This window comes from Schistocerca piceifrons, chromosome 2 (genome assembly GCF_021461385.2).
Source record: "Schistocerca piceifrons isolate TAMUIC-IGC-003096 chromosome 2, iqSchPice1.1, whole genome shotgun sequence".
NCBI classification, from domain to species: Eukaryota; Metazoa; Arthropoda; class Insecta; order Orthoptera; family Acrididae; genus Schistocerca; species Schistocerca piceifrons.
In genome coordinates, this window is record NC_060139.1 from 127,265,313 (window position 1) to 127,290,233 (window position 24,921).

A 24,921-nucleotide genomic window follows, 5' to 3' on the forward strand; every position below is an offset into this window, starting at 1 on the left:
AGATAAGAAGTCCCTATGTGTTAAGAAGGCAAAAGCGCAGCAATGGGAAATGTGGAAAACGTTTATAGAGTGAGCCAACTGAAGACATATCACCAGTCAGTAGTTAGCCATCATAATGAACACATCTGGGATTGTATACGAGGCTGAAATCTGTACAACGCCATGGTAATATTGCTTCGGTTGGTCGTTCGCTCCGATGGTAAAGATTTGGCAATTGTTAATTAGAAGAGTCACGTGTGAGCCCTGTAAGCGCCAAAGCTGAAACTACATAGTGTTCGACGACGCTGCGTAATAGTTCGCATCGTCGCCTCCATGGAATTTATTGTTTTCTGTAGTACTGTAAATCACTTGGACCAGTATGTATTATGTGCTCTACTACGAATACAGTTTAACTTTCGTGTGATACGGGCTGTTATTGACCGTAGTCATACAACCTATGTTCGGTTGCTGGCCGAAATGCTATAAATTACCATAGCGTAATAATTGTGCAGAGAATACTGTCATATTTTCTAAGGAAAGACTGTCAGATACTCGTGTTATTTTGAAAAAAAAAACCTACTTAAATATTCAGTTTACTTAAAAAGCGTCACAAAATTTAGCCTGTCGCTTGATTTTATAGTAGAATTAGTTTTCATGAGAAGCCGGCCAGTAATATAAAACTAAATTGTTCTGACAGTATTATTCAGTATTCAAGATAAACAGTTAATAATGTTTTTGCACTTCATTGTTTGCTAAATGTATTCGTTATTGTTTATGGGATGTCTATGCAAAGAAAATAGGGCTCCAGATTAATTTCGTGGGTTACTTCAGATGTTGCTTGGCTCAAAAGCATACAGAGTATTTTCGTAACCATTAATGTGAGGGAGTGATTAATTAATGTCTCACAGTAAAGTGGGAAAGTGTGTTGTAGTCTGGAATAGTCATCAGAGTTTTGCCTCTAGCCAGTCTTATAACGCAAGTTTAATATATTTTCTTACATCACGTTGAAATGATAGCGTTCACTTTATGTGTGTTGCAGTCTTTTTCTAAAAGTACAAAAATTATTCTGGAAATGTAAGGGTTTAATAAATATGAAAAACTGTTCCAACATGGTCATGTAGCTGCTAATACAAACAAAAATTGTATTCATTTTAAAAGTTTCGCAACCTAGAAAATCTTGTGAGTCTTGTGTTTAATAGTCTATGTGTTACATTATTACTCGACCACACACCAGTAATTGATAAGTGAAATCAAATTAAGAAGAATTACTATAAAAACCGGTTACAAATTCAAAAAAAATTCTGCAGCGTCTTTGTCAGGCTAGATACTGTCTGCTGCTCCTAGAGGGGAATGGGGTGGATAGGTGTGGGTAAAAGGGGTGGAAAGCTTGTAAAGGCACATCATATGGTGTGCAACTTCGTGGGTTGTGAAGAGCGAAAGCCTCTAATGTTACGTACCTGTTATAAAGGTAAAGTTGCAACACACTACACTAGCATATGTCAAATCCTAATTTTGCTTCTCATTGACAGTGACATACTTTTTTATGTTTGGTAATAACTAATAAGTATTTTGTCCAAACAAATACTCTGTCGGCAGTTAAAATTAAACAATGAAGTCAAGGAAACCGAAACTACAACTATACAAGAACATGTGTCCTTTTGTGTATGTGTCCAGTGATTTACCGTACACCACCTTACTGGAATTCGTAAGTGACCTGTGAAGACTCCAGACCCGAAGTAGTAGAACGAACTGAAAGAAGTAAGTTTGCCGCATTGAATATATTTCATTCCCATTTTAATAATTTTGTGTACCATGACGTTTCGGGTGTGTAACTGTTTTCAAGAAACTACATACATATCAGAGACCGCCTAATTATAATGCAAGGTACAAAGGGGCGAAGTAGTAAGTCGCCCTTCTCTACCTGGAACGCATGCTCTCGGAGTGTCAATAGCAAGCCTTTCTGTGATGCACAACACCTCTCTTGTTGCGCCTGCCACTGGATTTCGTTGAGCAGCCCCGCAACTCCCTCGCACATACCAAACGATTCCGTGGCGAAACACACCGATCTTTGTAGGATCTTCTCTATTTCTTACAGTCAACAGAGTAAAATCAGACTAAAAACGGAATAAAATGGGCCGTTCCAATACTTAACTCGTTAGCTATATATGTTTTGGGTTACAGTGACACAGTTTCATTGGCAGTCCGTGGTTCGCCGGATATACTACAAAGCAAAATAAAAATTAAACAATATGAATGTACAGATAAAAGTAGTAAGTAGGCAACAGTTGAAACCGTCACACAGTAGATACTGCTAGAAAGTGGCGTCAGAACGTCCTGATACGAAAGTGAAAGTATAATGTAAACGAGAAATAGCCAATGCAGGAAAATTCTTTCGAGAAGTTTTTTACGGCTGTGGACCCTGTAGCAACTAAATTCACAAAACGGACAAATCTGTTGTATTCACCCAGAAACATTAAAATAATACTCCGGAATGGACAACAATTTTTTTATTGGAGCAGGACTCCAATACAGTCCGAGCGTCGTAAAAGAATACAAAGTAAATGAAGGCGACGAATACCGCAAGATACACCAGCAGACACTTGCTGGCTCGATGTTGAAATTTGAAAACGAGTCAACAAAAATAAGTATAATAAATACAATTGAGAATGTAGATACCTAAATCTTCGTTGGGAATACGTCCAAAAAATAAAAAAAAATTAAAAAGAATAAAATATGGTAAAGATACTGCAAGGAACGGCGCAATAAAGGTTCAATTTGTGCGTGATGGCTTCGCATCAGACGGCGATAGCAGAGATTCTGAACGACTGGTGAGCTTAGTTTTCTGCCTACAGCAAAAGACTGTTATTTGCTCTATGAGAGCTGACTAACGGTGAACATGTGCTGGTTTAAATACATGCCAAGGAGTAAATACCTACTGGAAATGCCAAGCACAGTCTAACAAAAAACGCACTGCGGAGGTATTATCCGAGTCGAACGGAAATCGGTAGATGTGATGCACTTGTACAGACGAACAAATGAGTACAATTTCAGAAAAAAATGGATGATCTGTTCAAGAAAAAGAGCTTCACAAACTGAGCAAGTCAATAACGCTTTGATCCACCTCCGGCCCTTATGCAACCAGTTATTCACCTTGATGCTAATTGACAGAGTTCTTGGATGTCTTCCTGAGGAACATAGTGCCAAATTCTGTCCAGTTGGGACGTCAGATCGTCAAAATCCCGAACTAGTTGGAGGGCCGTGTTCCAAACGTTCTCAAACGGCGGGAGATCTGGCGAGCTTGCTGGCCAAGGAAGGGTTAGGCAAGCATTAAGACAAGCAGCAGAAACTCTCGCTGTATGCTTGGGGCATTATCTTGATGATATATAAGTCCTGGATGGATAGCCATGAAGACAAAAAACGGGGCGTAGAATACTGTCGACCTGCCGCTGTGCTACAAGACTACCACGAATGACAACCAAAGAAATTCCACCCCGGACCGACACTTTTGGGTGTCGGACCGTATGGCGGCCGACAGTCGGTATCCCTCCGCTGCCTGGGGAGACTCTAAGACACGCCTTCGGCCTGGAATCTCATTGACTGGAGTAGAATTGTTTTCAGTGATCAGTCTCACTTCGAATTGTGCCCGATGACCTGTGAAGACGTGTCTGGAGACCCCCAAACAGCAGTGGGATACCATCCTGACTGCTGCCCGCCATACTGCCCGGCAACCAGGAGCGATGGTGTGCGCTGCCATTTCGTTTCATAGCAGGACCCCTTTGGTTGACATGGCACAGTGGCAAGTCAACGATATTCTACGCCCCGTTTTGTTGCTCTTTCTGGGACGCCAACCTGGGCGAGAGTTTCTTCCGTTTGTTTTCGTGCTTGCTAAGCCCTACCTTGGCCAGTGAGATCGCTGGATCTCTGCCCAACTGAGAACGGTAGGAGCATTACGGACAGGTCCCGCCAAGAAGCTCAGGATTTTGACGATCTAACTCGCCAGTTGGACAGAATTTGTTCCAATATCCCTTCGGAGGACATCCAACAACTCTATCAATAAACGCCAAGCCGAATAATCGTTTGCATGAGGGCCAGAGATGTGTACATGATGACACCAATCACCGATGTGTGCGGCAGTTGGCAGCCCACAATGGATGGAGGGAGATGATGCTAGAACATCGAATAGGAATTACAGGTTCCATGCCCTCTTTTGCATGTCTCCTCATTTTCATCAATTTTATTAATGTTCTATGTCATTGCACGGTAGTACGAGGTGCATTCAAGTTCTAAGGCCTCCGATTTTTTTTTTCTCCGGACTGGAAAGAGATAGAAACATGTGAATTGTTTTAAAATGAGGCCGCGTTCATTGCCAGTACGTCCCAGAGATGGCAGCACCGTACGGCAGATGGAATTTTACCACAAGCGGCGAGAATGAGAACTGTTTTAAATACTTAAAATGGCGACGTTTTCCTTACTTGAACAGCGTACAATCATTCGTTTTCTGAATTTGCGTGGTGTGAAACCAATTAAAATTCATCGACAGTTGAAGGAGACATGTGGCAATGGAGTTATGGATGTGTCGAAAGTGCGTTCGTGGGTGCGACAGTTTAATGAAGGCAAAACATCGTGTGACAACAAACCGAAACAACCTCAGGCTCGCACAAGCCGGTCTGACGACATGATCGAGAAAGTGGAGATAATTGTTTTAGGGGATCGCCGAATGACTGTTGAACAGATCGCCTCCAGAGTTGGCATTTCTGTGGGTTCTGAGCACACAATCCTGCATGACGACCTGAAAATGCGAAAACTGTCATCCAGGTGGGTGCCACGAATGCTGACGGACGACCACATGGCTGCCCGTATGGCATGTTGCCGAGCAATGTTGACACGCAACGACAGCAGGAATGGGACTTTCTTTTCGTCGGTTGTGACAATGGATGAGACGTGGATGCCATTTTTCAATCCAGAAACAAAGCGCCAGTCAGCTCAATGGAAGCACACAGATTCTCCGCCACCAAAAAAATTTTGGGTAACCGCCAGTGCTGAAAAAATGGTGGTGTCCATGTTCTGGGACAGCGAGGGCGTAATCCTTACCCATTGCGTTCCAAAGGGCACTACGGCAACAGGTGCATCCTACGAAAATGTTTTGAAGAACAAATTCCTTCCTGCACTGCAACAAAAACGTCCGGGAAGGGCTGCGCGTGTGCTGTTTCACCAAGACAACGCACCCGCACATCGAGCTAACGTTACGCAACAGTTTCTTCGTGATAACAACTTTGAAGTGATTCCTCATGCTCCCTGCTCACCTGACCTGGCTCCTAGTGACTTTTGGCTTTTTCCAACAATGAAAGACACTCTCCGTGGCCGCACATTCACCAGCCGTGCTGCTGTTGCCTCAGCGATTTTCCAGTGGTCAAAACAGACTCCTAAAGAAGCCTTCGCCGCTGCCATGGAATCATGGCGTCAGCGTTGTGAAAAATGTGTACGTCTGCAGGGCGATTACGTCGAGAAGTAACGCCAGTTTCATCGATTTCGGGTGAGTAGTTAATTAGAAAAAAAAAAATCGGAGGCCTTAGAACTTGAATGCACCTCGTAACAGACCGAATAAGGTTATTGTAATGAGAGTATTTGTACTGAGAGCTCAAAAAATACTTTTCACTTGATTCCTATACATGTTAGGTTACTTCCCCAGTTGGCCTGTGCGAGGCAAGCATCGCAGGACGAGGCACACGGTATTTCCGGTTGGGGGCTGCACTTCCCTGAATTCTGAGGGGTTTTTACAGTAGGCTTAAGCGCTTGGCGGAACGACTGACGTCGGTCGAGTTGCGCCTGTTGTATGCAGGGCGAAAAGACCTGCGAGACGTCTGATTGTCACAGATGTTTATGTGTTTACTGCTCCAGCGCGTCCGGAACGAAGATTTCAGGCACCGACTGACTGCATTGCCCTCTTGATTCTGAGAATACTTGGCGGACTGTGCCCTGCTGGGTGCGACTGTCTGTCGCCGGATGGCCGGTGGTCTAGGCAGGTTGTTTTCGTAGCCGGTCAAACGGCAAGTTCAGTGTCCTCAGCTGAATAGCAGAGGCATGACTGGCCAACTTAAACTGAGGCTAGTTGACGTCATAAAGCTCTGCTCGAAATTGGAGGGAACGGTTGCTATTGGCGCGAATGATGTTCTGAGGCAGTGTGGGGGAATTTTGGAATCCGAACTGAATGCTGATTCGCGGTTTTCGAGGAGAGTAGGGAGTAGATCAATGTTGGCTTCACTTTTGCGTTGCGCGGGCAGTGGGATTCGGGATCTGATCCTCGTGGGAGTCGGACAGTCTTGCGACTTGGTCGCTCTTTTTCGGAAGAACTTAGAATTCTCGGACAGCCCTCGAGGCCAGGGGTTGACACAGACTTGCTGCACGGCAGAAGTCGGCGCCTACATCATCAGGACGCTGCCTACCGACGACGTGCTGCAGATTTCAGTACTGGTACAGTATTTTGCAGCTCCGGCATTGTAGGACCTTATCAGTTTTATACTGAATCCCTCAGCAGCACGCGCGCTCGCTGTACTACAAGTCCACCTTGCTTGTTTCTCCATGTGATCCCATTTGAGCTCTCACTACTAATTGCGATACTGCTATATAGTCGGGAGATTAATATTTGATTCATTAGGACCTCCAGTCATTATCGTCAATCTATTCCATCACAGAGAGTAGGAGCCCCTTGTTCTCGAGCCAACTCTTATTCTCATAATATTTCAGTATACCCTATCCTTTAACCTACTGTTTGTGACGATAATCATGTGCATTTATGTTTTGATATATAATAAATCTTATTGTAATATTTAATCCGCATATCATTTCGTAGATATATGCAGAATCCCATTTCCTGTTGTTTATTATGATAAAGTTCTCTTTTTTTCTGAGTAGATCACGATTTTTATTAAATTATTGTGAGTGTGCGCTCCTTATTTTACCAACTAGCAGGGTCCACAATCATTTTCTTCCGTTACCGTTGTGCGCATAATTAATTACATATACCTCTACATCTACATACATACTCCGCAATCCACCATACGGTGCGTGGCGGAGGGTACCTCGTACCACAACTAGCATCTTCTCTTCCTGTTCCACTCCCAAACAGAACGAGGGAAAAATGACTGCCTATATGCCTCTGTACGAGCTCTAATCTCTCTTATTTTATCTTTGTGGTCTACCTGCGAAATATAATTTGGCGGCAGTAAAATTGTACTGCAGTCAGCCTCAAATGCTGGTTCTCTAAATTTCCTCAGTAGCGATTCACGAAAAGAACGCCTCCTTTCCTCTAGAGATTCCCACCCGAGTTCCTGAAGCATTTCCGTAACACTCGCGTGATGATCAAACCTACTAGTAACAAATCTAGCAGCCCGCCTCTGAATTGCTTCTATGTCCTTCCTCAATCCGACCTGATAGGGATCACAAACGCTCGAGCAGTATTCAAGAATAGGTTGTATTAGTGTTTTATAAGTAGTCTCCTTAACAGACGAACCACATTTTCCCAAAATTCTGCCAATGAACCGAAGACGACTATCCGCCTTCCCCACAACTGCCATTACATGCTTGTCCCACTTCATATCGCTCTGCAATGTTACGCCCAAATATTTAATCGACGTGACTGTGTCAAGCGCTACACTACTAACGGAGTATTCAAACATTACGGGATTCTTTTTCCTATTCATCTGCATTAATTTACATTTATCTATATTTAGAGATAGCCGCCATTCTTTACACCAATCACAAATCCTGTCCAAGTCATCTTGTATCCTCCTACAGTCACTCAACGACGACACCTTCCCGCACACCACAGCATTATCAGCAAACAGCCGCACATTGCTATCCACCCTATCCAAAAGATCATTTATGTAGATAGAAAACAACAGCGGACCTACCATACTTCCCTGGGGCGCTCCAGATGATACCCTCACCTCCGATTAACACTCACCATCGAGGAGAACGTACTGGGTTCTATTTCTTAAGAAGTCTTCAAGCCACTCACATACTTGGGATCCAATCTCATATGCTCGTACCTTAGTTAGGAGTCTGCAGTGGGGCACCGAGTCAAACGCTTTCCGGAAGTCAAGGAGTATGGCATCCGTCTGATACCCCTCATCCATGGTTCGCAAGATATCATGTGAAAAAAGGGCGAGTTGCGTTTCGCATGAGCGATGCTTTCTAAAGCCGTGCTGATGCATGGACAGCATTAGGTGGTAGATAAGGAGGGGGTCGTTCTCATGCAAAATTTCGTCAGAATTAAAGAGGTACAAACTCTTCTCCACCCCGGCACCTCGCAGGAATAACGAACGGTTTCGATTTTCTTACAACTAAGGTGAGAGACGAAAACTGATTATTGACAGTTCAGAGCGGAGAAGTGTTGGTGCGAATATAGGAGCTGTCAGTTTTCCTTCTGAGTTACAAAAAGCAGAACAACTGCTTGTTTTTCTCGCTCGGTGAGTTGGCGCCGCTGCCCGTCTGACACCTTCTGAGAACGCAGGCGGCTGTCCGGACCGGCGGTCGCTCTCGGTCAGTACCCCCAGCCGAGACGCGGACAGGCGTCAGTCGCCGCCCGTAGCGCGACGCTCGCGCGTCACGGTCGACGCCTAGCGTCGGTCCGCGGCTTTTAATTGCGGGCCGGCGAGCAGCTCGTGGAGCCTGGGTTCGGCCGATGGGCGGCCACAGATAGTGCGTCCGCGGCTGACAGCGCGGCGGTGTGTATTTAGTGAGGCGTGGGGCGCTGGCGGCGTGAAACAAAGTGGCGCTGAGTCAGCGCCTAATGACGGGATCCCCGTGACCTCAAACAGGATCCTGCCAGCCGGCCCGATAGCCCGTCAGCCGGCCGCGTCCGCCGGCGCCGCCTGACAAGTCCTCCCTCGCCTCTCTCCTCGCACCTACCTGCCGGCCGACAGCCACTCCACCGGCCAGGCGGCGCGCGTTTCACTGCTGGCCTTCCCCGCCCTGAAAGCGCAAGTGCTGCCACGGGAGAAAGGAAAATACCAGCTGTTTTCACCTTCTGCCAACTGCAGTGGGTCTCAACCGTGCCAGGAGGACAATATGAAGCATCGTACAAAAACAGTAAAATACGAGGGCTGATCGGTAATTAAGCGGAGACTCCACCCTAAAATTTCAATTGTTTTTTCAAAAAAAAATTTATTGGCTATTTTCCGTCTTTGGAGTGTTCGCTCGTACACTATTGGCCATTAAAATTGCTACACCAAGAAGAAATGCAGATGATAAACGGGTATTCATTGGACAAATATATTTTACTAGAACTGACATGTGATTACATTTTCACGCAGTTTGGGTGCATAGATCCTGAGAAATCAGTAGCCAGAACAACCACCTCTGGCCGTAATAATGGCCTTGATACGACTGAGCAGTGAGACAAACAGAGATTGCGTGGCGTGTACAGGTACAGCTGCCCATGCAGCTGCACACGATACCACAGTTCATCAAAAGTAGTGACTGGCGTATTGTGACGAGCCAGTTGCTCGACCACCATTGAGCAGACGTTTTCAATTGGTGAGGGATCTGGTGAATGTGCTGGCCAGGACAGCAGTCGAACATTTTCTGATTCCAGAAAGGCCCGTACAGGACCTGCAACATGCGGTCGTGCATTATCCTGCTGAAATGTAGGGTTTCAAAGGGATCGAATGAAGGGTGGAACCACGGGTCGTAACACATCTGAACTGTAACGACCACTGTTCGAAGTGCCGTCAATGCAAACAAGAGGTGAGCGACACATGTAACCATTGGCAGCCCATACCATCACGCCGGGTGATACGCCTGTATGGCGATGACGAATACACGCTTCCAATGTGCATTCACCGCGATGTCGCCAAATACGGATGCGACCATCATGATCCTGTAAACAGAACCTGGATTCATTCGAAAAAATGACGTTTTGTCATTTGTGCACCCAGGTTCGTCGTTGAGTACACCATCGCAGGCGCTCGTGTCTGTGATGCAGCGTCAAGGGTAACCGCAACCATGGTCTCCGAGCTGATAGTCCATGCTGCTGCAAACGTCGTCGAACTGTTCGTGCAGATGGTTGTTGTCTTGCAAACGTCCCCATCTATTGACTCAGGGATCGAGACGTTGCTGCACGATCCGTTACAGCCATGCGCATAAGTTCTAAGTAGGCTGTTAAGGTTTTTTTTATTGAGAACGCCACGTAGCGCTCTGAATGAAAATCACTGGCTGTGCTGTGTGCATTCTGTGGCTGGTTTGCATTGTTGTTGGCTATTGTAGTGTTGGGAAGTTGGCTGTTACAGTGCGTAGCGTTGTACAGTTGGAGGTGAGCCGCCACCAGTGGTGGATGTGGGGAGTGAGATGGCGGAGTTGTGATAGCGGATGATCTGGACAGAGACAGTAAATTTGTAAGACTGGATGTCATGAACTGATATATATAATATGACTTTTGAACAATATTAAGGTAAATACATTGTTTATTCTTTATTAAAATCTTTCATTTGCTAACTATGCCTATCAGTAGTTAGTGCCTTCCATAGTTTGAATCTTTTATTTAGCTGGCGGTAGTGGCGCTCGCTGTATTGCGGTAGTTCGAGTAACGAAGATTTTTGTGAGGTAAGTGATTTGTGAAAGGTATAGGTTAATGTTAGTCAGGGCCATTCTTTTGTAGGGATTGTTGAAATTCAGATTGCGTTGCGCTAAAAAAATATTGTATGTCAGTTTAAGCACAGTCATGTATAATTTTTCTAAGGGGACGTTTCATATGTCGACCCTTAGCCGAGGATACCTCACTGGAATCTTCTGATTTTTTTTCTTGTAGCTTGTGTAATTAGTGTAGCTATTGTTCATTGCTAGCGCGTAATTGTAGAGAGAATCTCCTTTGTAGTTGCAGTCTTTCATTGTTGTACAGTAAAACAGTTACGGCATGCATGCAGATTTGCACCAAGGATTTCGCAGCTGCGCTTGCAATTAACTAGATATTATTTTCAGTACCATGTTAATGTGTTCTCTTACTTTTGCTCTTCAAATTGTGCTTTCCTGTGTTATCGTGTGAAATATTCTGACAATAATGGCGTGTGAAAAACGTAACACTAGGCTCCAAAGTACAGAAAAGGAAAGAAATTAAACAGCACAATTCTAGCACATTGGATCACCAATCACAGCTATCAGTTATAAATTTTCACCAATCACCAGAAATTTTATCTCCACCAAGTTGTATCTCGGTCCTAGGTAATTGCATTGATGAATTAAAGTCACCCAACCCAGTTGACATAATCTGCCTCTCTGAACACCATGTGACCACTGGTATAGGAACTAGGCCTAAGCACAATGAGAAACTCAGACAGGAGAGTACTGCAAATGTTAGAATAAGGAAAGGTTCTCATAAAAGTATAATTAAAAATAATGTAAGTATATTTCATCAAAATATTGGGAGTTTAAAGAATAAAGTAGATGAGCTTCTGGTTTGTTTAGGAGATTTAGAAGCTGAGAATGAAATAGACATACTATGCCTGTCTGAGCATCACATTGTTACTGATATGGATAAGGTAAATGTAAGTGGATATAAGCTCTCTGCACATGTAATGAGAGAAAATATGGAGAAAGGAAGAGTTGCCATATATGTCAAAAGTTATCATTGTGCAAAAAGTATAGAAACAAAAAAATTTTGTGTAGAGAAACATATAGAAGCATGTGCCTGTGAGCTTAAATTAAAGAAAGGTACATTTATAATTGTAACTGTATATAGGTCCCCATCAGGAAATTTTCATCTATTTCTGAAAAATTTGGACTCCTTGTTGTGCTATCTGTCAGACAGGGGGAAGCAAATTATTATTTGTGGGGACTTCAATGTAGATTCTCTGAAAGAGAGTAATAGGAAAAATGACCTTGAAGTATTACTCGGTTCTTTCAATTTGACACCCGTTATTGATTTTCCTACTCGGGTGGTAAAGGATAGCAGCTCACTGATAGATAACTTCTTTATAGACCAAGAAAAGTTTCACCGGATAAATGCTCAGCCTGTTGAGAATGGTCTTTCTGATCATGGTGCACAGCTAGTTACAATATATGACATAGCTCCATTCAGCAATACTAAACAGTCCTCCAAAGTAGTACGTTCAGTCAACGATTTAACAATTGCAAATTTCAGGGAAGCCTACAGCAGTTAGACTGGGATGAGGTGTACCGTGAACCTGATGCCAATTTAAAATATAATTTATTTCATGACATTTTTGTAAGTGCATTTGAAAACTGCTTCCCCAAGAAAATAGTTAAATATACTCGTAAGAAACCTTGTAACAAACCATGGCTTACTAAGGGTATAAAAATATCTTGTAACCGGAAAAGGGAAATGTATCTGACAGCAAGAAAGAGTAGTGACCCAGAAACTATCAAAAATTATAAAAACTACTGTGTTATATTAAGAAAAGTTATTAAAAAATCCAGGAGTATGTGTATCATGTCTGAAATCAGCAACTCTGATAATGAAATTAAAACAATTTGGAATATTATTAAAAGAGAAACAGGTCAACCAAGAGCAGAGGAAGACAGTATTACCATCAAATTGAATGAAAACTTTACGAACAAAAAGTCAGAAGTTGAAAATACATTTAATAATCATTTTCTAAATGATGTGGATATAGTAGGATCCAGGAGTTCATTAGAGGATGCTAGGCTGTTAATGGAAGAGGCCATACCTATGCAATTTGATACAATTGAAATCTCACCCACTTCTCTCTCTGAAATTAGGAAAATAATAAACTTGCTTAAAAGCAAAAACTCACATGGAATTGATGGCATTTCCAGCAAAATACTAAAAGCTTGTTCTCAACAGATAAGTAAGATTCTCAGCCACCTGTGTAATAGCTCTCTGGAACAGGGCATTTTCCCTGATAGACTGAAATATGCTATTGTTATGCCTTTGCATAAAAAGGGGGATAGATCTGATGTCAACAATTACCGTCCAATCTCCCTTCTAACAGCTTTATCCAAAATTTTTGAGAAAGTAATGTATTCAAGAGTAGCTTCGCATATCTGTAAAAATGAAGTACTAACAAAATGTCAGTTTGGTTTCCAGAAAGGTTTTGCAACAGAAAATGCCATATATGCTTTCACCAGTCAAATTTTGAATGATCTGAATAACCGAACACCACCAATTGGGATTTTTTGTGATCTCTCAAAGGCTTTTGATTGTGTAAATCATGAAATTCTGCTAGACAAGCTCAAGTATTGTGGCATGAGTGGGACAGTGCACAAATGGTTTAATTCGTACCTAACTGGAAGAGTGCAGAAAGTTGAAATAAGTAGTTCTCGTAACATGCAAAGATCAGCACGTTCCTCAAACTGGGGAACTATCAAGAATGGGGTTCCACAAGGGTCAGTCTTTGGTCCTTTGTTGTTCTTATTATATATTAATGACTTGCCATTCTATATTCATGAAGAGGCAAAGTTAGTTCTCTTTGCTGATGATACAAGTATAGTAATCACACCTGAGAAACAAGATTTAACTGATGAAATTGTCAATACTGTCTTTCAGAAAATTACTAAGTGGTTCCTTGTAAACGGACTCTCACTGAATTTTGATAAGACACAGTACATACAGTTCCGTACAGTGAATGGTATGACGCCATTAATAAATATAGACCTTAATCAGAAGCATATAGCTAAGGTAGAATATTCCAAATTTTTAGGTATGTCCATTGATGAGAGATTAAATTGGAAGAAACACATTGATGATTGCTGAAACGTTTGAGTTCAGCTACTTATGCAATAAGGGTCATTGCAAATTTTGGTGATAAACATCTTAGTAAATCAGCTTACTACGCCTATTTTCACTCATTGCTTTCATATAGCATCATATTTTGGGGGAATTCATCACTGAGGAATAAAGCATTTATTGCACAAAAGCGTGAAATCAGAATAATAGCTGGAGTCCACCCAAGATCATCCTGCAGACATTTATTTAAGGATCTAGGGATATTCACAGTAGCTTCTCAGTACATATACTCTCTTATGAAATTTGTTATTAACAACCAAACCCAATTCAAAAGTAATAGCAGTGTGCATAACTACAATACTAGAAGAAAGGACGATCTTCACTATTCAAGATTAAATCTAACTTTGGCACAGAAAGGGGTGAATTATACTGCCACTAAAGTCTTTGGTCACTTACCAAATAGTATCAAAAGTCTGACAGATAACCAACAAGTATTTAAGAAGAAATTAAAAGAATTTCTGAATGACAACTCCTTCTACTCCATAGAGGAATTTTTAGATATAAATTCAGAAAAAAAGAAAAAAAAACAAAAATATTAAAAAAATAAAAAAAATAAAAATAAAAAATAAAGAAAAACAAAAAAACACAAAAAAATAAAGTTGTTATATTAACTTAAGTATGTTGTTAAATTAACCTAATTACGTCATGTATTGGAAAATTCGACTCGTTCCACATCATTGCAAAATATCGTATTCATGATCCATGGAACTAGTATTAATCTAATCTAATCTACTGAGAAATAATAGTGACGACGAGCTTAGCTTATCAGAACCACTGTGTAGTGAATTAACAGACATTCGAAGTAGTAATTTGGTAATTGTGCATAGGGAAATGAAGGGGGCGGCAAATAATGGTGTAGACAATGAAACAAGTAGTGAACAGGGAAGCATTATCGATCGATCGGTCGGCAACAGCTCGCCTCAGGAATCCGAAATGACAGAACACAATATTGCAAATACTGTGGACTTAGGTTTTGGGTCCTCACCGTTTTCTCAAATGAGTCAAGACACATTTTCTGCTTGTCAAATGTGAATGTTGCCGGTGAAAATGCACTGCCAAAAAGCATAGAGAAACAGATTCCAGACACTAATACATTATTATTGCAATTAATGCAACAAAAGGAACAAAATCAGAGACAAACACAGCAAAAGCTTCAAAAGTTAGACACAATGGAACAAAATCAGAGACAAACACAGCAAAAGCTTCAAAAGTTAGACACCACGCTTGAGCAAACACGTGAAGATTTAACTACTGAGTTACAAAACATTGAATCGAAATGTCAAAAAGTCTGTAATGACGTAACAACACAAATTTGTGAGCATTTTCAACCTATTTTTTCGCGGCATGAAAATGCATTACAGAATCACGAAGCAGCCATAAAAGAACTGCAAACTATTGTTCATGAAAATCATGGAACCTTGCAAGCTAAAATTGACTCAGTGTCATCTACCGATTCGGTTACGCAACTTGCAAAAACTCAGGAAAACTTAAAGGACACAGTAGATACTCTGAAAATTGGTTCAGAAAGAAACATGGGGGAAATTAGTTCATTATCAGAGAAAGGAGTTGAACTTTCGGATCAGCTAAATAATTTGTCTACGAAGGTAGATGATAATCTGAATGACACAAAACCGGTAGTCTTTAATGACACAGAAGAGTGCGAACAAATTAGGAAATTGAAAGAAAATCAGAATGAAATTAATACGCAACACCAAAGAGAAATCTGGGAAGTACAAGATCAGCTGACACAGGTAACTCAAGAGTTACGTATTTCAGAGGACACTCGCGGTCCAATGCAAGAAGAGGGACATAGAAATACGGAACAGCCACTAAATAATAACACAGGGCACTTCGGAAATTATGAAAGACATTGGCAAGGTACACCGAATTTTGAGATGGAACCGCCGAAACGACGTAACAATGATCGATATGCGACTCACCGACATGATGATTTTGACTACGAGCTGTTTATTACTACACATAAATTCAAAACATTTAAGAATTCCGGCAACGACATTCACCCACAAGCGTGGCTTCATCAATTCTCTCATTGTTTTCTTCCCAACTGGTCATTAGAGCACAGATTAGAATTTATGTGTAGCTATTTAGGGAATGAACCAGCTGTAAGAATGCGATCGGTCATTCACGATTGCCACAGTGAAGGAGAATTTTATCATGCCTTCCTCTCAGCATATTGGTCTCAAGGTACACAAGACCGAGTAAAACATAGCATCATAATGTTGAAACATTTCGAACAATCTTAATTTTCCAGTCTTGTGAAATATTTTGAAGACATGTTGCACAAGAATCAGTATCTGCCAAACCCATACAGCCCCTCAGAACTCATCAGCATTTGCTTAATCAAATTGCCCGAACATTTACGACATATTATTTTGGCAGGACGTTGCAAAGACGACATTGAAGCTTTTCAGGGACTCTTACGAGAATTGGAAATTGACACTGACAATCGCGGAATGCGAAAACAGGAACACAACAATTACAGGTCACATCTGTCGCAATTCCGCGATGAAAGAAATAATAACTGGACACGACAAGGCTATTCTCACGACACAAATCGTGACCAAAACAGACACCACCCGTATGACAACCGTTGGCAGAGTAGTAATAATTACAGGGAAAGATCACCTCTCCACAGTAGTGACTATCACAGAGACAATCAGAGAAACAGACAATATGGGCACCAAAATAATTATTATCAAGGGAGACAGAATATCTTTAGATGGAACGGTCCAGCGCGCAGTTACGATTCAGGGAGAAATTCTCCACCATGTGACTGACAAGAAAGAAACTATGGAATCTACCGACATGACGACAGACGATATGATCGTAACGACAGAGTTGAATTGCATCAGAACTGGCGGGATTCAAACAGGGCAGGGCCCTCTCGACAAGGTGAATTTGTAGAAGTTAGGTCTCCTAATCCTAATAACGACACACGCCAACAAAGAGACAGACAATGACTCGCACCGCAGGCAGCCACGTGCGCCGGCTGGTTCACCGAAAAATAACATAGTCGACAACCTTGAGAAACATTTTAGCATTCATTACCGACGTATACCACATGATAATTGCGTTGAAGTTCAAACTCTGCGTATTAGGAAGAGTAAAGGATTGCACCACATTTCACATGTAAAACCGTTTATTGAGAGATAATCTGCTTTTTAACTTAGTCTTTGCCATAAAATTTTTCACTTCACGCTACTAGTACAATTTGTCACACTGAGAAACTGTTAACATGCAACAATGTTTTGAAGTTAACTATCCAGTCTAGAACCTGGGGAACATATTTAGACAGTATTTACGAGTGCATTGTTATAGTGAACAGACGACACAGTGTTGTTGTGTGTGTACATTCTTGCTTGTTAGTTGCACAATTACGTAATGACTATAAGGCTCACATACTTAGAGCATGTACCGGTACTGCTAATGAGATTTTAATGCAACATTTTGGTTTACTTGAAAATACATTCTGGATTTAAAGTTCTTTCTGAGAGATACCAGACGACTCAGTGGTTAGTTTATTTGATAGCTACACGATTATATCACGATGCTACTAATGAATGACACAATATATATTATTGCTTTTGCGCTGTATCTGTTTTATATCTGCACAGTTTTTCTGAATTCTTCTGGAAAGTAAAACATGTTTTGGTAGTAACTTTTGTGGTATAGCTACAATGAGACAGCCTTTTCCGTAGCACAACAATACGTTACAGCACAGTACTTTCTTCATCACGGCAATAAGTGTAATAACTAAGATATCTATATGCAAAGCATTTCACTTTTGTTTATGAGGGGGTGAATACATTGACTTCAGCAGAACTTTGCTTGCAGAGGAAGATAACTACGACAGTTCCACAGAATTATCTCACAACAAGACGCACATTTAGCGCTACAGGAGAGGCCTTTGAGTGATTAATTTTGTACTTAAAACATTTATTTTTAAAGACTTTTGAATTACAATGCTACAAAGGTTTTCCGTGATACATTTCATTCCATTGCTGTAATCTGTAACACCTGAGGTTATAATTACATTAATCCTCAGGGGGGTACACGCTTACTTTGTGTATCATGTGTTTGGCAAGCACAAGGAGCCCTAGCTAATATGGTATTTGCTTACACAACTTTACATATCGGTACCATATCTCTCTAACACATAATTACACAGCTATCTGATCATTTAACTGAGAGAGACAAACATTTTTTTACTATGTCAGTGACACATGTTTACGTAATTACACAGTTGGATAACTTCACACTTATGAAATTGCATTTTGTCTGTACTTTGTGAACTGTTCATATTTTTTCGGAACCATTATGATACTATGAGAGCTTTGAACGATGTGTTTGATATGGGATCATGATTTTAAAGTACATTTGAGGTAGATGACACTGTTGAAATGAGCAGAGAATTTTCTTAAGGTTTTGATATTATTGGAGGAAGCTACGACGATTTTGAGATTTGACTGAGGGGTTATGATGTTATTATTACGAAGACCATGTTTGTTTTGCTGTTGAGGTATGTTTATGACCAATAAGCTGTTGCTATATGAGAAATTTGATTATGCTACGTATTTATTATGATGAAATATTGAAGAAGTGTAAACGAATATGTATATGTGTAATAAGGTAAGGAATAATGAGTAGTGGTTAGGGACTCTGAGTTATGAAAAGGATGTTGGAAACCAAGAATCGTACTTTAAGAATTATGAAATGTGTGTAAATGCATGAATGTATCACAATGCCGATGAAAATCTTTTGGACACTATTATACTTAAAGGATTTTGTTTATACACATCTGTAACGCAAATTCTCGACCTGTGAAATTTTATATGAGACTGTCACTGTACTGCAAACTGGTGTCGTAAATATTTTGGTAAGAAAGTCAAGTGACCACCTCCACGCAATGCGCCGTGGGCACCCAGCTGTGCGACAGTCGCCTGAAAAAAAGCCATTAGTGTGTGCCTTTCAGAGCCACAGATGGAGAAAAAAGGAAGTCATTATCCTCGCTATTGACATTTCTTTGTAGAAAGCATCGCAAATACGACACGCTCAAACTTGAAAACGTGATTGCACTGTAGAGTTCTTAATTTATGATACACTCCTGGAAATGGAAAAAAGAACACATTGACACCGGTGTGTCAGACCCACCATACTTGCTCTGGACACTGCGAGAGGGCTGTACAAGCAATGATCACACGCACGGCACAGCGGACACACCAGGAACCGCGGTGTTGGCCGTTGAATGGCGCTAGCTGCGCAGCATTTGTGCACCGCCGCCGTCAGTGTCAGCCAGTTTGCCGTGGCATACGGAGCTCCATCGCAGTCTTTAACACTGGTAGCATGCCGCGACAGCGTGGACGTGAACCGTATGTGCAGTTGACGGACTTTGAGCGAGGGCGTATAGTGGGCATGCGGGAGGCCGGGTGGACGTACCGCCGAATTGCTCAACACGTGGGGCGTGAGGTCTCCACAGTACATCGATGTTGTCGCCAGTGGTCGGCGGAAGGTGCACGTGCCCGTCGACCTGGGACCGGACCGCAGCGACGCACGGATGCACGCCAAGACCGTAGGATCCTACGCAGTGCCGTAGGGGACCGCACCGCCACTTCCCAGCAAATTAGGGACACTGTTGCTCCTGGGGTATCGGCGAGGACCATTCGCAACCGTCTCCATGAAGCTGGGCTACGGTCCCGCACACCGTTAGGCCGTCTTCCGCTCACACCCCAACATCGTGCAGCCCGCCTCCAGTGGTGTCGCGACAGGCGTGAATGGAGGGACGAATGGAGACGTGTCGTCTTCAGCGATGAGAGTCGCTTCTGCCTTGGTGCCAATGATGGTCGTATGCGTGTTTGGCGCTGTGCAGGTGAGCGCCACAATCAGGACTGCATACGACCGAGGCACACAGGGCCAACACCCGGCATCATGGTGTGGGGAGCGATCTCCTACACTGGCCGTACACCACTGGTGATCGTCGAGGGGACACTGAATAGTGCACGGTACATCCAAACCGTCATTGAACCCATCGTTGTACCATTCCTAGACCGGCAAGGGAACTTGCTGTTCCAACAGGACAATGCACGTCCGCATGTATCCCGTGCCACCCAACGTGCTCTAGAAGGTGTAAGTCAACTACCCTGGCCAGCAAGATCTCCGGATCTGTCCCCCATTGAGCATGTTTGGGACTGGATGAAGCGTCGTCTCACGCGGTCTGCACGTCCAGCACGAACGCTGGTCCAACTGAGGCGCCAGGTGGAAATGGCATGGCAAGCCGTTCCACAGGACTACATCCAGCATCTCTTCGATCGTCTCCATGGGAGAATAGCAGCCTGCATTGCTGCGAAAGGTGGATATACACTGTACTAGTGCCGACATTGTGCATGCTCTGTTGCCTGTGTCTATGTGCCTGTGGTTCTGTCAGTGTGATCATGTGATGTATCTGACCCCAGGAATGTGTCAATAAAGTTTCCCCTTCCTGGGACAATGAATTCACGGTGTTCTTATTTCAATTTCCAGGAGTGTATTTACTGAAATGAAATGATGAGAAACATTTCACATCTATTGTCTTGCTAGTTGAAAGATTGTTTATTGCATTATGAAATGCCATATGGCTAGTGAATGACGTTTCACACCTTGCCTTGCCTATTTTGTTTAATATGTAGTTTTTGGCTGCACTGCAGCATTGGTTAAAATAAAATTTTATAGATGTACTAATATAAATATTTTCTGTCTATAGATCCAGTAAATAATAATTTTGTGATATACTTCCAAAAAAATGAGGGAGCACAAAGAGACATTTCCCTTCACAGGAACTGTATACATAGTTTTCTTTTCAAGTACAAGGTAATTTTTTGTAGAATAAACTTTTGGTGGTGCACCACTTTAATTACATAGACATTAAGCTGTGAATAGACATTTCCCTTATATGCATTGTTGTTTTTAGTGTACTATTTTTTCTGCTTGAGCTTTGTCATGTTTAGATATAAGTTATTGCATTTGCTGCTGCTGTTTGCCAGGCCTAGTGCTACTGAATTTCACTTTGTATTACTCTGTTAATACAGTTTTATTACTGATTTATTTTTCTTGTTTGCTGCACATTGCCTTATATTAGTTGTAATGTTGTATTTCCTCTGTTAATTTAGGTTTACTGCTGCTTGCTTTGCCAATTTCTATTTTTTTGTCATTGCTGTTTGTGTTAATTTGTTATGTGCTGCTGCATTGCCTTGTCCCTTGGTATATATATCTGCGCTCTGTAGATTTAAGTTAGCTTAAGAGGGGGTAGACTATATAAGAAACTAACTATGATGAATTGGAAGAAATGTATTGAGAAGCTATAAGAAAATGGTATGGCCAAAAAAGTAGTGTACAGTGGAGAAAAACTATTTTTGAAAGAGGATGTGAACAGAATACAGAAAGCAGGCTTAGATAGGACTTTTTGGGAATAATGATGAACGAAGGGAGATCTCCATGCAAAATACTGCAGTAAAACAAACCCTGTCCTGAACTTTTTGTTATTACGCTATGTGTATTTGTTTTTTTCCTGTCTTTATGTGTTTAGCTAATAAGATTTATGTTGTAGAATTTTTCAAATACTATATTATTCTCTTTGTAAAGATGTTTAGACATTATTTATTCTGTTTTGTTTTAATGCTCACGTGTGAAGTTGATGTTTCGAAAGTTATTCAGACCTTTTATGTATTTACTTATGTCGTAATTCCATAACACTGATGTATATGTTATTTCGATTCTTTTGTAAAGCCCGTATTACTACCAATGTTATCTGTATTGTTATGTTCTTTAATGATGTATTTTGTATCTTTGTTATTGTATTCTTATGTTATAAAATTGTAATTTACACCAGTTCATCAAATTAAGTAACTTGTACGTTACATTTCACTGCACACGTTTCTGTTGGTCATAGTATATGGACAATATGTGAGAAGTAGGAACTGTTAGTGTTTGCACGGGTGTTGATAATTCAGCAAGGGACTGGTTAACAGCACTGCTGGTTCTAAGGACAATTCCAAAAACTTTGTGAGTGCACAAGTGGTGGCTTATGGACTTGCTATATTCTCCGCAAGACTCTTCGATGGTGATTCTGCACCTGCACAGTCGTGACAGATGGCTCCTAGCCATGTCTACAAGACTACAGCGGGGTTGCATCTTTGATGGCCCACCAATACCATTATTTCTACAAAGACCACAGTGGGTCTGCATCTTTGATGGCCCACCAATACCATTATTTCTACAAGGACTACAGTGGGTCTGCACCTCTGGTGGCCCACCAATACCGTAATCTCTACCAGGACTACAGTGAGTCTGCTCTGTGACGACCTACCTACCAATATTCTTCAACACTTCGACTGACGCTGTGGTGGGTTTGCTCTGTTGTGGACCATTACCTGTCTGCATGTCAAGAGTCAGCACTGTCTTTCCGTTGGAAGGACAACAATACTTCTTCAAGATTGCATGGAAATCCACTACTTCTGTGTGCATTTTCTTTTACTGCTCAAACATTGAGAAAAACACAGCAATTTTACTATGATGAATGATCAGGACTGTCTTTATTGACTGTGAGAAAATTTTAGCTTTTGACCAACATTGTATCGATAAGTGTGTGCATTTGATTTCTTTGTTATTGTAATTATGAAATTTTTTTTTCAAATCTGTATTGGCCACTGCCCAAAACAATTTGTAAAATTTTTTGTGGGGAGAATGGGGGCTATGTAAGTAAGCTGTTAAGGTTTTTTTTATTGGTAACGTAGCGCTCGAATGAAAATCACTGGCTGTGCTGTGTGCAGTCTGTGGCTGGTTTGCATTGTTATTGGCTATTGTAGTGTTGGGCAGTTGGCTGTTAACAGTGCGTAGCGTTGCACAGTTGGAGGTGAGCCGCCAGCAGTGGTGGATGTGGGGAGTGAGATGGCGGAGTTGTGATAGCGGATGATCTGGACAGAGACAGTAAATTTGTAAGACTGGATGTCATGAATTGATATATATAATATGAATTTTGATCAACATTAAGGTAAATACATTGTTTGTTCTCTATTAAAGTCTTTCATTTGCTAACTATGCCTATCAGTAGTTAGAGCCTTCCGTGGTCTGAATCTTTTATTTAGCTGGCAGTAGTGGCGCTCGCTGTATTGCAGTAGTTCGAGTAACGAAGTTTTTTGTGAGGTAAGTGATTTGTGAAAGGTATAGGTTAATGTTAGTCAGGGCCATTCTTTTGTAGGGATTATTGAAAGTCAGATTGCGTTGAGCTAAATAAATATTGTGTGTCAGTTTAAGCACAGTCATGTATAATTTTTCTAAGGGGACGTTTCAAAGTTGCCTGCCATCTCGACTGCTAGTAATACGAGGCCGTTGGGATCCAGCACGCCATTCCGTGTTAACCTCCTGAACCCACCGATTCCATATTCTGCTAACTGTCACTGGATCTCGACCAATGCGAGCAGCAATGTCGCGATACGATAAACCGCAATCGCGATAGGCTGCAATCCGACCTTTATCAAAGTCGGAAACGTGATGGTACGCATTTCTCCTCCTTACACGAGGCATCACAACACCGTTTTACCAGGTAACGCCGGTCAACTGCTGTTTGTGTATGAGAAATCGGTTGGAAACTTTCCTCATGTCAGCATGTTGTAGGTGTCGGCAACGGCGCCAACCTTGTGTGAATGCCCTGAAAAGCTAATCATTTGCATATTACAGCATATTCTTTCTGTCGGTTAAAGTTCGCGACTGTAGCACGTCATCTTCGTGGTGTAGCAATTTTAATGGCCAGTAGTGTTGATCCGAAAATGGTTTGGCTGTATTCCAGTTAGTTACAAGTACGCCTAAGAAATATTTGAAATATGGACTGCTCTAGGAGCCGAGGAACGCTGACAGCTGCCGGTGTGGTCAAGATAGTACCTGTCCCTTAAAGACTTGCATCTGATGTGCTACTAGCAAAATGCACTGGCGGCAACTCACAAAAAGCATATGAACGTTAGTGGCTAGTGTCCTTTGGTCCCAGTCTCACAAAGAAAAAAAAAAAGAAAAGATACTTTTGTGTCATGCATAAGCTGTTTCTCAGCTCAGTACGACTTGTTTGAAGGCTGAAGAAGTCAGGAGTCTCAGCACTCCCTTAATACCCGTCCCAGAAGAGGATCTATACCTAGAGATCAACGACGGATCAAGCAGTCCAATGAAGTCCACAAAACGTTGGCTGGAGCAGTAAAATTCCAAGGAAAGGCTACCTGGTTCTTGAAATAACAACAAGAAGCAGGAAGGGAGAACGCATGGTGAATTTTAATGGGTACGTCATTGTAATAGCCTTCATTTTATTAAATAACAGTGTAAAATCCATTTTCTCATAAGTTTGTTTTTCTAAGTTCAGTGCCAACTTTTTCATCCCACATGTTAACCAATCCCAATGAAAAGTTAGCATGAAACAGTCTGGAGGTATTTGCATATTTCTATGTATTAATATTATCGAATACGTAACTTGTTTTATCGTCATATTTATGTAGCGATAATTAATGGAAATTTAAGTTTGAAATTTGAAGTAAGTGCTGAAAGTCAATTACTAACATTTCTCGTAAAATGAATGTACAGAACGGTTCAACATCTCGTGAATGTACCTACAAAACCTGAAATGTGAAATTTGAGGCTGAGTACCGAAAATTGGTTTTCGAAAATACCATTAAAATCCTATTAAAAATTCAAAACTCATACACCAATGCAGTTCTGGACTGCAAAGCTAGAGTATCTCTACATATTTACGTGATAGATATGATTTTAAAATTGCGATGAAATCGGAATAATAGGAGAAGAGAGATATTTTTGTTTGGAATCTTCCCTTAAGGTCAGATCGGTCGCGAAATGGAAACCACAATGTAAATCGGATGAAGATTTGCCCAGATGTGTTGGGCCATGTCTCTAGAATGCCTATCGATTGCATCAAATCTCTCTCCTCAGTTGTGAGCTCACAGTGAGCATGTAAAGATGTCCAAAAAATAGTGTCTTCCGTCAAGTATGGGTGCCTGCTGCTGATCCTTCTTCATGACAAAAGTCGGCTACACACTGCAGGGGTAACGAGGAAGCTCCTGCAGCGTTTTGGATGGGAAGTGTTTGATCATTCACCAGACGATCCGGACTTGGCTCCCTCTGAGTTTCATCTG